Source organism: Pristis pectinata, chromosome 6 (genome assembly GCF_009764475.1).
Source record: "Pristis pectinata isolate sPriPec2 chromosome 6, sPriPec2.1.pri, whole genome shotgun sequence".
Classification (NCBI taxonomy): Eukaryota; Metazoa; Chordata; class Chondrichthyes; order Rhinopristiformes; family Pristidae; genus Pristis; species Pristis pectinata.
The window spans coordinates 73,115,117-73,130,900 of NC_067410.1; the positions used below are offsets into that span (position 1 = coordinate 73,115,117).

At 41.2% G+C, this 15,784-nt stretch overlaps 1 protein-coding gene across 6 annotated transcripts in view; it reads left to right on the forward strand.

The window, feature by feature from the left end:
- pxylp1 (2-phosphoxylose phosphatase 1) overlaps positions 1–15,784 on the forward strand; it is a 152,810-nt gene that overhangs the window by 74,160 nt on the left and 62,866 nt on the right. The window contains exon 1 of one of the 6 annotated variants that reach the window (XM_052018137.1): positions 432–512. The exons of 4 other annotated variants lie outside the window; for them this stretch is intronic. The gene's annotated coding sequence lies outside the window, so the exon portion shown is untranslated. Of the gene's footprint in view, positions 1–431; positions 513–12,264; positions 12,342–15,784 lie in introns of those variants that run through there. One more of the 6 variants, XM_052018136.1, reaches the window with a different exon arrangement.

Here is a 15,784-nt window from a genome sequence, read left to right on the forward strand (position 1 = left end):
GTCTTTTGAGCTCTTCTCTGCAGCTTCAACATCTTATTTGTGTGTGGGGTTCCAGGGCTATGCCCAGTACTAATGATATGGTGCAGCTTGTGCTATTGCTTGAATTATATAAAAATAAATGAGGAGCAATGCCCAGTTTGGAAATCAGTTAAGCTGCAGCCAAAAACAGTTTTTTTAACTTTGCTGAAACAGGTCTGTAGAATAAGTATAAGTAATAATCAGTGTATGGATAAGATGAATAGATTTTAAGATCACTCTTTAATTACTTTTATGTGCCTATTTATAGCCATATAATCTTCTCGGATAGGAACAGACGTTGAGTAAAGAAAGTAAATTCAGCAGGTTTTGGATGGTAAAGAAAGTGGCTATTGCCATCTGCTGGCCAGTTACAAAAAGTAGTTTCTAAATTAGGTAGGAAGGTCTTGTTTGACCTGGAAGTAGTTGGCTCAATGTTACATTTCAGGTTCTTTGATTATTTGGATGGAAGGGGATTTGGATTGATACATCTAAAGGTAATACTTTTAAGTTAAATTTTGTGTATAAATTGAGCTGGCAACATGTATTAGAAATCTGTTAAGGAAATTATGTTTTTGTTGCTAACAACCCCTATGCAAAAGAGTTTCAAGTCAAGTTGGATGTATTTCCAGAGGTTCAATGGGATGACATTTGAATGCATGATATTTTGCCCAATGACATTGCCTATTATTTGCAAATGTTATTAACTGTACTATTTAAAGATGTGGCAGACGTGTTAGACATTTTTCTTTAATGGCTGCATACAAGACCAATTTCTTCAACTCACTGTCATTTTCTCCATGTTTATATTTGTGAACTATGTTAATGTATTCAGTTAAGAATTTAAGCTCTGAACTGGGAAAAGTTAGCAATTTTAAAAATTAAGTATAAAATTGCTGAGATTAGTGATCGTGGTGGTGGTGGTGGGGTGGTTGGGGATAGTGGGGGGTTAGGGCGTTGGTTGTAAAGTTCTATTGGATTGAGCTGAAGCAGTGGGAAGCGCTTTACTATGTCCTACACTGGCTTACCTCCCCCCCCACTTTTGTAATCTCAGGCCCTGTAAATCTGAGTTATTTTCATTCCTCCAACTTTCTGCTCTTGTGCACCCCCAAACTTATTCACCCTCCCATTGCTGGTCGAGCCAATGCAAAAAAATAACCAATTTTATCTTAGAAGTTGGACTTGCAGCGGATTCAAACAGGAACACTTTGAAACTATAGCCTTGTGGTGGAAGCTGCCTCACATTGCTGTCAGGCTTTATTCATTGCTCATTTACAGCTGGTGGCAAAATCAGCATCTCTTGCCTATCCTGAATTGCCCTTGAACTCAAGCTACCTTGTTAAGCCAGATCAGAGGGCAGCTAAGAGTTGATTGTATTGCCACAACTCTGGAGTTGCATTTTAGTTGGATTGGGTATGGAAAATAAATTGCCTTCACTGAAGGGCATCGTATTACTGGATACAACAATGCATTAGTTTCATGGTCGCAACTATTGACAACAGCTTTTTTATTCCAGGTCTATTTATTTAATAAACTTAAATTTTCTGGCTACCATGTCAGGTTGTGAACTCATTAGTCAGGGCCTCCAGATTATTACATTACTGGACCTCTAGGGGAATTCAGTAGCCAAATTGAATTTATTCCAATATTCTATCACTCCTCACAACTCTCAAAGTGTACTGACTGGCAAAAAAGCACCAGACAAGTATGAGAGCCGCTTTTTTTTTCCGGTGAAGCAGAATAACCAAGTGAATTGAACCACAGTTGCTGTAGTTCTTATCCTGCACTGACCTAAAATCCGTTTTCAGTCATCCTTCACCAGAAGATGCCTTTTCTTTTTATGATACTTAAATGGAAACCTTTTGCATGGCATTGATAGAGCCTGCCACTTACTGAGACATCTCATACCATTGAGTGCCCATATGGCTGACAGTATCCGATCAGGCATTTCTCAATGATAAAACAGAAAGTGCTGGAATACTCAGCAGGCCAGGCAACATCTATGGAAAAAAGGAATAACTTTAACTTGGTTAAGGGCATAGGTTTAGACAGGGTTGGCGGCACATAGCATGTGATTGTGCAGCCAAATCAGAATTTATTCCCATTTCCTAATTACCTTTGAGCTGAGTGCCTTGCCAGTTATCTCAGATACAGTTAAGAATGAATGACGTGACTGAATCTGGAGTCATATACAAGCTAGATTGGGTAAAGACATCAGACTTCCATCTTTGAAGAACATTGATCGCTGTGCTGCTGTATTTTTGTTAATAACTCGCTGATAACTGGAAATGAAATTTTCTTATGTATCATATAGTTTTTCACATGATCAGATTTCTTCTTAGCTTTCACTGTTTTAATAAAAGTTTCCTTAATCACTCATAACCAAAGTTTCTCATCTCAAGTATCATCTGATTTTAATCTTTCCTTGAATATTTCCATAGCCTCGGTCATTGGCAGCTTGTACTACTTGTAGAATTAAATTCAGCTCAATCACCATTATTGCTGGATTAAACATACAGTGATGCAGAATTTAGCCCCAAAGATCTTTAACATACTTTTCCTTAAACTTTCTTTGGACAATTGAAGACACCAATTATAATTGACAACTTGTGTTCTTCCTGTTGTTAGAATGTGACTATTTTTTTCTATTTCTTGTGTCCTTAACGTTGACTTCCCTCTTTATTTTCTACTTCTATCCCAGTAGATGTTGCCTCAGTCCCTTTACCCTAGCTATATTCTAATGCTGTAATGGAATCTTTGACGACCACTATTAACTTCCTTGGCTCTCGGTCCTCTTTAACAAAAATAAAGAGTGCTCAAAAGGGGACACATTAAAGTGGGTGAGTGCCTGAGTGCGTGTGTGAATTTGGTGAGGGTATAAATCACACACTAAACTGCAGCACGTTAGACCGTGTGTAAGCATGTGAGTAGAATTGATTTGTTGATTTTTAATATGCTAACCACTCAATTAGAGTAACTTTAAAGTGGATTCTTGGCTTCTGAGATCTTCATGCATTCTGGGACTTGCCAGTAAAAGCAAGGCAAGAAGAAAGAAGCATTGAGGAAGCTGAAGCCAAGAAAGAGAAATGTATGAGCAGGAGCTGAGTGAGAAATGTCGGCTGCTTTCTTATTTGCTTGAGTGAAAGGGCTTGTTCGTGGTAATGCATTCGGAGATTATTTTGATCTGCTATCAGCAGTATTGCTGCCTGTTTTGAACCTCAGATGAGAGTTGAGATGATCACCAACAGCACTGGAAGCAGCAGCATATGATACTCAGACCTTCACAGGAGATGGGATTAGCTGAGACCCAGGAGATTCTGCAGATGCTGGAATCTAGAGCAACACATACAAAATGCTGGAGGAACTCAGCAGGTCAGGCAGCATCTATGGAGGGAAATAAACAGTTCACGTTTCGGGTCAAGACCCTTCATCAGGGCTGGAAGGGAAGAGGGCAGAAGCCAGAATAAGAGGGTCGGAGGAGGGGGAGGAGCACAGGTTGGCAGGTGATAGGTGAGTCCAGGTGAGAGGGGGAAAGTAGGTGGGTGGGGGAGGGTGGATGAAAGGACCCGCTGCTCACCCATTTGGGGTCTAAAGGCAGATGATTAGCTTCCTTGAAATGTCAGGAAAAACATTATATTGTAAGGCCTGGGCTGTCACACCGGCCTGGAAAATTACCTTTGTCCTCTGGATGTTTAAGGTGAGGGCCATTGTCACCCATGCTTAGACAAAGGAATCAGTAATGGCTTGAAGCATGTGCTTGGAGTATACGCGTACACAACCGTTACCTGTGTATTGTAATTCAATGACTATGCTTGGACTGATCGCGATTCTCAAGTCAAAATGAAGAAAGTTGAATAGTTTCTTGCTCATCCTGTAGATGAGTTCCTCTCCAGTGATGACCTTATTGGAGATAAGGTGAAATATTACAGCAAGAAAGATTAAAATGAAGGCTAGTGTGATGATGCAGCCTTTCATGATCCCAGTCTGCGCTGGGTCTGTGGTGGATCTGTTGGCGAGGATCACGACTTGCATATCTTCAGGTAATGGATGGACAAGGATGGTGAAGAATCGATGAGGCTTAAGGATCCTCCATAATCCCCCACAGTCAATGAGAGTCAAAGGTTTTCTGAGGAGAAAGACACCATGTATAGTGGTGGTTTCTGCTCCCCATCTTTTCCTTGTTGCATGGTGAAAATACATTGATTATACCTTCGGATGGGCAAAATCCACACTGAGATTCTGGGAGGAGATCTGCAGCCACTGGCAGGAGATGGTTGAGGAGGATCCTGGCAATGGCTTTGCCTATGGCAGGTAGGAGAGATTACTGAATCGCATATCTCCTTCCTTCAAGGTTATTGTGATTATGGTGTACCTGATATCCCTTGGCGTGGTCTCCTTTCTTAGATGAACGACATGGTCTTGACAGCACTGAAGAATTCATGTTGTGGTTGTCGGCTAGATGCTGGATCTCCTGTGCTCCTTCCACTTAGCATGCATTCTATAGGATATGAGGGTTTTTTTTGCTGGACTTCAGCCTGTAGATCTATTTCCTTTTTTTTCCTTCATGGCGTTTCTTGTCCAAGAGCCTCTCAGCTTCCAACTTATTAACTCCTGCTATTCTCATCAAATCAGTCCTGGTGTTTCCTGGTGATAGAACATAGAACATAAAACAATACAGCACAGGAGCAGATCCGATGGCCCGTGGTGTTGTGCTGAACTAATGACACCTAATCCCTTTTGTTTGAATGTGGTCCATATCCCTCCATTCTATGCATATTTATGTGCCTATCTAAGAGCCTCTTATACACCTCTACTGTATCTGCCCCCACTACCACCCTGGCAGTCCATTCAAGCATTCCAGGCACCCACCACTCTCTGTGTAAAATAAAACTTGGCCCACACATCTCCTTTGAACATTTTTTTCCCCCCTCTCACCATAAACACTTGGCCTCTAGTATTAGACATTTCAACCCTGGGAAAAAGATACTGGTTGTCTACTCTTTCTATGCCTCTCATAATTTTATAGACTTTTATCAGGTCTCCCCTGAGCCTCTGCGACTCCAGAGAAGAAAACCCTAGTTAGTCCAACCTTTCCTTGTAGCACGTGCCCTCTAATCCAGGCAGCATTCTAGTAAACCTCTTCTGTACCACAGCCTCCATATACCTTCCTCTTATGGGGCAACCAGAATTGAATGCAATATTCCAGATGCAGCCTAACCAGAGTTTTATAAAGCTACAACATAATTTTCTGAATCTTCAACTCAACACATTGACTAATAAAGGCAAGCATGCCATATGCCTTCTGTACCACCCTATCGACTTGTGTGACCACTTTCAAAGAACCATGGACTTGGATCCCAAGATCCCTCTGTACATCCACGCTGCTAAAGAGTCCTGCCATTGTTGGTGAAGCCAAGGGTTTCCTCAAAGCCACTACTTGTTGTGGGTTTCAAGGTGGTTCAGATGCTGTGGCTCCTTCTGGTTGGGTTCATCAAGCTGCCAGTGAGTTGTGGTCTGAAAAGAATTATCTATCCAGAGTTTTTGCATACTTTGGTTAATGATTTTCCTGCTACAGCATTTCTCTTGTTGTTGCCATTTTGGACCCAGGTTGATGGAGGTAACAAAACAAAATAGGTGGTCATCAGTCTAGTATTCACAAACCCCTGCTGAAGTGTGGATGATGTTCGTATCTTTGTAGTCCCTCATTCGGATGATGAATCATCTGCCAATGCTTGGATCGAGGGTGTTGCATGAAACCTTGTACTTGTCATAACCGAATTAACAAAAAATAAGAATAGAGGCTGGTAGTTAAGGTTATTAAGTTCTTAAAGCTTACTTCCTTACTGTACTATATCTAAAACTATGCCTAATACTTAGAACATGTTTCACATGTAAATCTGGAATTCTAATAGTGTGTAATTCACTGATGTGCGCACTCTTGTGTCAATGCAAATCTTTCCTCTTCCTTTTCCTACTGGTTTGGAGGTGCCAACTTCTTTGGTTAAAGCTAAGATGGAGGGCCAGTTGTTCAGACCTTTGCCCTTACAGCTAAGATGGTCTAGACCTGTATCCTCTGTGTTTTGAAGCAGGTGAGGGCTCGACCAGAGACTGTTCCACCTGCACAAGTGTCAAGGCAGAGTGGCACTTGGGGTATAAGGTTGCACATGGGTCACTGGCTGAGGATAGTGGAAGAAGGGTGAGAGGGGTAAGTGATCTGAATGGGGTACCCACTTCCATGTCTTCCTTCAGTATTGCCCCTCCCACAGCATGGATGCATCATCCTGCGAGCAATATACCTTACTCAACACTGGGATCAGCCATTCTCTTTTAGGTGGTATTCAGGGTGTGCGAGGCACTGATGAAGATCTGCTTGCACAAGGTTTGATGACACATTTGGTGGAATTTTTGAACCTGTTGAGTTTGGAGATCACAGTCAAAGAATGAGGTGCTGTTCTCTGAATTTCTATTGAGCTTCATTCAAACAGCGTAGGAGGCTGTAGACAGTTTTGATTGGCAATGGGACGAAGTATCACAATGGCAGGTGAGCAGAAACTCGGGCATATTTGCAGACCTAAAGGAAGTATTCAGCAAAGCCATCACACAGCCTGTGTTTTGCCTCGCCCCACCCCCACCACTCCCCTAGAGTTGAACATACTACATTGTGAGCAGTAAATAAAATATTCTAAAATATATCAAATGTAAGTACTTTGTTGTTGCAGCTGAAGCAAATGTTTGAGGCCCTGGGAAGTGGGAAGAGAAAAGGTGAAAGTGGAAGGATTGGACTTCCTGAGCTTAAAAGTCCTGGGAAGGGGGAACAGGCGACGTGATTGAGGAGACACAGCCTTTCTCAATGCCCATTGGTGACATCACTCTCCGTGTGGCAGAAATGCAGGGGTTGATCTGTTACGTGGAGGATGATGCAGTAAAAAAATGAAGGACAAAGAAGATAATTTCATGTTCTGGGAGGGAGGGAAAGGGGTGAGGGCAGATTCTGGAAAATGGATTCAACACATTTGAGTGCCTTCTTAGTCATAATGGATTGTTAATTCATAATTTTGGTTGAGGATAAAGGAAGACATTCTGAAATGGGAGGTGGAAACATTAGATTGGCTGATACAGAAGCAGACTGAGAGAATGGAATTGAATTCTTACAATAAATGGGACTGAAAGAAGAATAACTAAAATTTCTAGGAACATAGGTGAGATAATAGAAGTTGCAGAGATTTGAGGATTGTTTCAAGCACTGGCAAAATTCAGCTGCAAGTAGAATCTAAGCATTTAAGCGTGTGAAGTATACTGTAATTGTGTGTTACTGACTGTACTGTAAGTTGTGTGTAGTTACTAGAGGTCCCCATGATAGGAATTTCACATCAGGCATAAAAATAGGAAAGGAATGCAATTATCAATCTTCAGAATATCGTCGTCTGCATAAACATCTTGCTGAAGCAGTGAGGAACATTGTCATATGTAACTCAATTTGAATATCATAGTTATTTCTGTGGCATTGAACTTTAATGTGTCATAAATGTATTAATGTCTCCAGCAAACTAGATTGATCTTGAGAAAATAATACTTTTGCTCTTTACTAAATTTAAAATATTATGCATAATGTTGATTATACCCTAGGTAGTTTTAGTTAAATGACATATACAACAACTCATAAAGTTTGTCATCAACACTGTCATGCTGTTGCTTAGGCTTTTACACAGCTTTCATTTGTATGGCACATATGATAAATTGTGATTAAATGCAGATAAGGCAGGCATTACCATAATGAGATGAATGACGAATTGCTTTATTTTTGGCTGATGTTGGTTGAGATAATAAGGGTTCGGTGAACTTGCTGTTCTATGAATATTGGTTTGGAAATCCATCCAATCCTTTCTCTGCTTTCTTCTTGCCCTTCTGACTGCTCTTAATCTGAAAACTACACCATGCAAGAGAGGTTTTTTTTCCAGAAGGATTCACTGTTTCAGTCTGGGTCATCCTTTGATCATGCAGCAAAACCTTCCAAGACAGAGCAATGTAAATACAGAGACCCATGTCTCCACCCAGAACTACCATGGGGCACACCATTACTTTGCTAAAGCAATGACTTATTGTTCAGATCATTCATGCGTAATGCTCCTTCAAATTACTGAGAGATGTCCAACATAAACGTAAATTACTGCAAAACTTTGCAGTACAAGATGAAGTATTTGACAGGAGGAGAACCACAGCACTGCAGCAGCAAAGCACAAGGGAAAGACATGGAGGAAGTGGGGTTCCAGCCGGCAATACTGGTGCAGGAGCAGAATGTATTTGCTACTTTTTTTGAAACAGTAATTGATCATCTCCAGAACCAGGCAGAGAGTGTGCAATCCTGTGAAAAGAACTCAACGGTTCCGAGTACCATGGGGCATGTACATAGACTTTTGCTGTGGGATCCCAGTGCATTAGAGAAACATTGACTTGTGTTCTCATGCTAGTTTTGTGATTGTTGCCATTAAGAGCTTTGGTATTCTGCTGGAAGAATCTGTCAATGCCCAAGTGCTTGGAAAGGCCAGACATATCGTGGGTCATCCAGGTGGGATTCCCTGTCTGAAAGATGTGGCAGGAAAGGAAGCTGAAAGTGCATTTTCCACCTTTTGTGATTCAACCTCCTTCCACTTCAGCCTGATTTCTGATAGGATTTAGGAAGTCCTGGACAACCACTTAGCTTCTGCCATTTGAGGGACTCTGGATGTCTCTGCACATGGAAGTTACAATTATAACTTTTACCTTCAACCCGTTGTCACAATTTCTTCTCTCAGTTACAGAGCAGACTCACTGCCTTTTGTTGCATGGTAGGATAGGTTGGTATTAATAAAGGGAAGCAACAGTGAATATGCAGGTTCATTGCAAAAATAAAACTGGTCAGTGATGTTTTTGATGGGTGTTCCACATCAATCTCCCTGTATCTTTGAAAACAACTCATTAGTCTGATTTTGATCCTTGTAGATCCTCCTATTGTATGATAAGCTTTTAAATGAATTTAAACAAAATAAAAAAGCATTAATTGTCAAGATTAATATGAATGACTCTCTTCATCCTCATGGCATAAGAAAACTGAGGAAATTCAGGGCTAATGCCTGTAGAAACATATCTGTCAATTTGCATCTGCTGTACCATTTCTGCTATTTCATGATCTATTAGTAAGATGATCGAGCCCCACAAAAAGTCCATGGAGAGAAGAAGAGTTGATTACCAAGAGGGCCTCATTATGCATACCACAGTGATTCCATTTCTGACTTAGAATAAAAAAAACAACTCATTAGCTCTACCTTTAGAAGTATTCAAGGTTGGAGTGATTTTCACTGTTGGGGTAATGAGTACATTTTCTCACCATCCATTTATTCTTGTACATTTTTTCTTCAGTTCTAAATTTCTTCACATATTTGTCCTTCCACATCATGGTCTTGCTTGTTGAATTTTGATGCTTTTTATTTAAAAAAAAGTCATTGAAAAATGTGTCACACATAGCTAACTGTAAGGAGAACTACAAGTATTTCTGAATTTACCAAAAGTTGACTAATGACTTCCTTCAGAAAATAAACATGCTGGAACGTGTACATATCTTGGACCCTGCAAGCAGTTGTATTTGTTTAGAAATACTTTGTGATTTTATTTGAGTGGCAGTTCAGTAAATTAAGATTTTTTTAGTCTGTTTGAGGGGTTCCTTTCACTGGAATCTGGAGCAAACATAGAAAATGTACAAGGAACAAAGCAACATTTGTACAGCATCAGAAGGGCCAGTTTCAGACACTTGGATATTGCATGATGGTGCGGTACTCTTGCATGCATTTGGGGTGGGACGTATATGGAAAGGAGCAAAGGAAAATAAATTTTATTTCAGTGCAAACCTATAAGTGCAGTGTTTTCCAAGAATAAGCTTTTGTGGTTGGCAGTTAAGATTTTTTATTCATAAACGTATTGCAGTCGAAAGTCACTTCTGGCATTTTCCAAAAATTCCAGAGAATGTGCATGTCCAGTGCACTGAACATTGATTGCCTTTGTTCCATTTTCTGAATCACAATCAGATTTATTATCACTGACTTAAATGACGAGGAAGTTTTTGCTTTCAATTTGCCCCCCCTATTTCCCTACTTGACTCTTTCCAATACCCATTCTGCAGGTTCTAGCAGCCCTCTGCTAGCACACCCAGGTGGCCATTGTTCGAATGAGACTAGACAGTCAGTACCTGGAGTTTGTTCAGTTATGGAAGGCATCAGAGAAGTACCTTGTACCTTCCTTAATTGTTAGTTATAACATCAATGTTGTCTTTTCTACTGACCTCCTGAACACATTTTTTCTGGATTGCAGTACTGAAGGTGTCAGCTATGCAAGAATGCTTTGACAAAGTTGATACAAAATGAGTTCCCAATGTGAATCAATCAGCTGATTGACAAATGGCATTATAACCTGGTGTAATCCTGGCCTTGCTCGAGTATTGTCTGTCTTCCAGCTAAGGTGCTCTGGTTTTCTTAGCCTAGGCAAGAAAACTTAGATCAGTTTTAGCAGTTTCACTCAATTCTATTCACAGTCAGCTAACATGACAGTGAACTTGGCACAGTGTGTGGCTCATTTCATTTCTCAACTGAGACATCAAGGCAGATGAAAATGCCTTTCATGTGTATTTTTATGCACCTCCTTTCATCCTGATGGCACCAAGCAGCGCTGCAAAGATATACAAGCTGTTCCTTCCCCATGGCAACAATATACATCAAAGAAGCAACCAAAGTTCATCGATTTGAAGCAATATCCACGTTTGTTAGGAAGTCTTGAGGAAATGGAATTCTACACTACAAATAAGAAATAAACGGGCAGATTATTATCTAGAAGGGGAGAAAATTCAAAGTACAGAAGTACAAAGGGACTTAGGGGTACTCGTGCAGGATTCCCTAAAGGTTAACCACCAGGTTGGATTGGCAGTAAGGAAAGCAAATGCTATGTTGGCATTCATTTCGAGAGGTATAGTGTATAAAAGTAAGGAGGTGTTGATGAGGCTCTATGGGGCACTAATGAGGCCTCATTTGGAATACTGTGTGCAGTTTTGGGCCCCATATCTTAGGAAGGATGTGCCAATGTTGGCGAGGGTTCAGAGGAGACTTAAGAGGATGATTCCTGGAATGAAAGGGCTTACATATGATGAGCATTTGTCGGCTCTTGGACTGTATTCATTGGAGTACAGAAGAATGAGAGGGGACCTCATAGAAACATTTAGAATGTTGAAAGGACTGGACAGAGTAGATGTGGCCAAGCTGTTTCCGCTGGTGGGTGAGTCCAGGACCAGAGGGCACAATCTTAGAATTAGAGGGTACAGGTTTAAAACAGAGTTGAGGAGAAATTTCTTTAGCCAGAGGGTAGTGAATTTATGGAATTCCTTGCCACGTACAGCAGTGAAGGCCCGATCACTGGAGGCATTTAAGGAGGAGATAGTTATCTAATTAGTCAAGGTATCAAGGGATATGGGGATAAGGCTGGAAATTGGTGCTAGAAAGAAATAGTTTTTTTTTCTTCCTTTAGCTCATGGAGCAGACTTTTTTCCCCCATTTCTCATTTCTTTTTTCTTTTTCTTTTTCCCTTTTCTTTGGAGCAGACTCAATGGGCCGAATGGCCTACTTCTGCTCCCTTGTCTTGTGATCTTGTGAAATGGAACATAGTTTACTGTCAGACTTAAAACTGCATTGGATTCCCATAACCAAACATGTTTATTTAGTGAGTTAGCAAAGTACACAGTCTGTCAGTCCCAAATTCAAATAACAGTCTTTGTTAAGATGGTGGGAGAAGCATTAGAATTGGCATCAGTTCTCATGGTTGATTAGGGAAATGGTTTAAAGATTTTGACTTATCTAATGATGTTGGGTGAGAATGTAAGAGGCCATTGTTGTGATGATCCTCCAGGTTAATTGTTATGTGACATTTTCAAGGTATATACATGGAAGTCAGTTATTGCAGGTAGGAAAACGTACTGGAAGGGTTCTTTTAATAGTGTTCCTGCCAACAGCAGCTCAGACTTGTGCATCTAGTTCAGATGTGGCAAAGTTGCTCCCAACCAACCAGATATTGCAAACTCCTTCTCATTGCCACCTGGGAACTGGCGTCCAAATAGGGAGAGCTGTTCCACAGAGCAGTCAATGAACTGCTTAACATCTGTGTTCTCACAGAATCATACCTCTCAATGTGCCAGATGCCTCCATCATAAATTCTTAGTTTGTCCTGTTCCACCAGGTGGGAGGAATATCCCTTGGAGTCATCAGCATTGACTGTAGACCCCACAAAGACCCAAAACATCAGGTCAAACAAAGGTAAGGAAACTTCTTCCTCATTACCACCTATTTTCCTCTCACAGCTGATGATTCGGGGCTTCTCCATGTTGAACCAAACTTGGAAGAAGCACAAGAAGCATCAATGGCACAGAATGTACTCTGGGTGGGGTCATCAATGTTCATCACCAAAAGTAACTGATTTGGCCAAATCCTGAAGGATATAACCGGCAAATTGGCAAGTAGCAAGAAAGTCAACACGAGATAAACTCACTTGACCTTGTCCTTGCCAATCCACCTGTTGCAGATGGATCTGTCCATGATAATATTGGTAGGAGTGACAACTGCACATGGTCCTTACAGATACATAGTCCTGCCTTCACACTGAGGACACTCTCCATCATGTGGTCTGATGCGGCCATCATGCTGAATAGGATAATGCAGAACAGATTTGGCAGCTTAAAACAAGTCATCCTTGAGATACGTATAGTTGACTGTCAGCAGCAGCAGAACTGTTCTCTACCACAATCTGTAACCTCCTGGCCTGGTGTATCCCTCACTCTACCACACCAAGCCAGGAGATCAATGCTGATACTATGAGAAGTGCAGAACAACATGCCAGGAGCAGCACCAGGCATACCTGAAAGGGAGTTGTCAATCTGGCAAAATTAAACCCTGAACAACATGTGTGCTAAACAGTATGCAATGGACAGAGCTAAACAAACCGGAAACCGGTGTACTTATGGGGGTGGATAATTAAACAACCAATGGGAGGAGAGGGCTTCCAAAAGTCCCCATTGTCAATGATGGTGGGGCTCAGCATGTAACTGCTTAAAGTCGTGCATCTTCAGCCAGAGGTTGAATGGATCGTCCTGAACTCCTCTCGAGATCCCCACCAGCCCAATTTGATTGTATCCATGTGATATCAAGAGAAGACTGAGAGCACGGGATGGAGGCTGTGGGACATGACGATACGCCAGCTGGAGTGCTGAAGAATTCAGTTCTAGAACTAACTGTACCTCTGGTCAAGCTGTTCTAATGCAGTGACAACATTGGCACCTCACTGACCACATGGAGAGCAGCGCAGGTACATCCTGTGCTCAAAAAGAATGATAAATCTGATTTGGCTTGTTGTTCTCCAATCAGTTCAATCATCAGCAAAGTGGTGGAAGGTGTGATCAAGCAGCAATTACTCACCAATAACTTACTCTCCACTGCTCAGTTTGTACTTTGCCAGGAACATTCGGCTCTGGCCTAGGTTCAAACATGGGCCAAAGAGCTGAACTCCAGAGGTGAGGAGAGAGTGACTGCTCTTCACATCAAGGTTGATGTGAAGAGCAGTGGCAGAAATGTGGCATTAAGGAATCCTGGTAAAACTGAAGTTATTGGGCACCAGTGGTTGGATCTTGCACAAAGGAAAATGCATGTGGTGTTTGGAGGTTAAGCACTTCAGCTCCAGGACATCACTGCAGGAATTCTTCAGATCAGTACCTTAAGTCCAACCATATTAAGCTGCTTCACCATCAATCTTCCTTCCATCATAGGTCAGAAGTGGGGATGTTTGTTGATAATTGCACAATGTTCAGTTCTATCAACAAATGAAGCAGCCCAGACCTAATGAATCTAGAAACCATTCAGGCAGAGGCTAACAGATCACACGTAAGATCTATGCCACAGGCAATTATCATCTCCAACAAGAAAAAGTCTAACCTTCTACCCTTGACAAACCTTGGCTAAATCCCCAAGCTACCAATGTTTTGGGGGTCATCATTAACCAGAAAGATTAGCCACATAAATACCTGAGCTGCAAGAGCAGGATTGGATACCCTGCATTAAGTAACTCATCCCATGACCCCCAAAAGCCTTTTCACCATCAACAAGGAACAAATTGGGAGTGTAATAGAATATTCTCTATTTGCTTGGATGAGTGGTGTTCCAATATCTTTTTAAAATCTGGACACCATCCAGAAGCACCCAGCAGCTTGCATGGTTGGGACCCTATCCACCACCTTAAGTATTCCTTCCTTCTAGCCTTGGTGGACAGTGACTGAAGTGTGTATGATCTACAAATTGTAGCACAGTTACTTACCCAGACTACTCTGATAGTATTTCCTAAACCTGCAACATCCACACCAAGTAGGACAAAGATATCAGGTGCATGGGAACTCCACTACCTGCAGAAGCCCCACCCCCCTCCAAGGTGTACAGCATCCTGATCTGGAATAATGTCACTGAACCTTTTATTGTCACTGGATCTAAGTCCTTAACGTTCCTGCCCACAACACTGTGGGAGTACCTTTATCAGAAGGACTACAGTGTTGCAAGAACCTCAGCACTACCTTCTCAAGAGCATTTCGGGATGGACTATGAATGCTGGTCTTTTCAGTGATGGCCCATATCCTGAAAAATAAATATTTTAAAAAATATACTGCCTGGTGAATGAAATGTTGCCATTTTTAAGAGATTTTTTAATTTTATTTTATTTGTAACATATTAGTCACATGTACATCGAAACACAGTGAAATACATCTTTGCGTAGAATGTGCTGGGGGCAGCCTGCAAGTGTCGCCACACTTCCAGCACCGACATAGCATGCCTACAACTTCCTAACCCGTACGTCTTTGGAATGTGGGAGGAAACTGACGCAGTCACGGGGAGAACGTACAAACTCCTTACAGATTGCAGCCGGAATTGAACCTGGGTCGCTGGTGCTGTAATAGCATTACACTAACCGCTACACTACCATGCCTGCCTACATACTACCGTGCCTCTCAATGATGAGCCCTGGCCATAGAATTAGCTTCAATAAAAACAATGCTCAGTAGATTGGGCAGCATTGGTGGAGAGAGAAAACAAGAGTTAACATTTCAGGTCAATGACCAGTGATGAAAGGTCACAGACCTGAAACTTGAACATGCTTCTGTTTCCATGGATGTTGCCTAATCTACTGAATATTTCTCGAACTCTGTTTTTACTTTAGATTACCAGCATCCACAATGTTTTGCTTTCATAAAGTGTTAGTTTTTTTTGTGGTTGTGTTTTTAAGCGGTTCAATGAAAGAGACTGAAATTTTAATGTTCTGCTTCTGGGAGTTTAGAATGTACTGGATACATTAAAAACATCAGTTATGTGGAAGTGTGCACAGGCATTTCAGAATGCAATGCAATATTGAATGGAGATATCCAAAATGATAAGCATAATATTTTTGTCCAGAATTTGGAAAGATTTTTTCCTTTTCAAGCTTTTTTCCTGCTCTTGAGAACAGCATGTCACTCTTCCTGGATACAGGCAACTGAGGAAGCATTCACATAAACAGTTTTTCTGTCCATGAAAACATACATGTAGGTTAGCATTTCTTAAAGACCTTCAGTAGCTTTTATTAATCTAATAATAATGTGGACATATGCAGGATTTTCAGAAAACTTGTTTATAACAGCACACTTCATTGAAAGGAAATTATGACTATAAACAATCTCGAAGGCCCA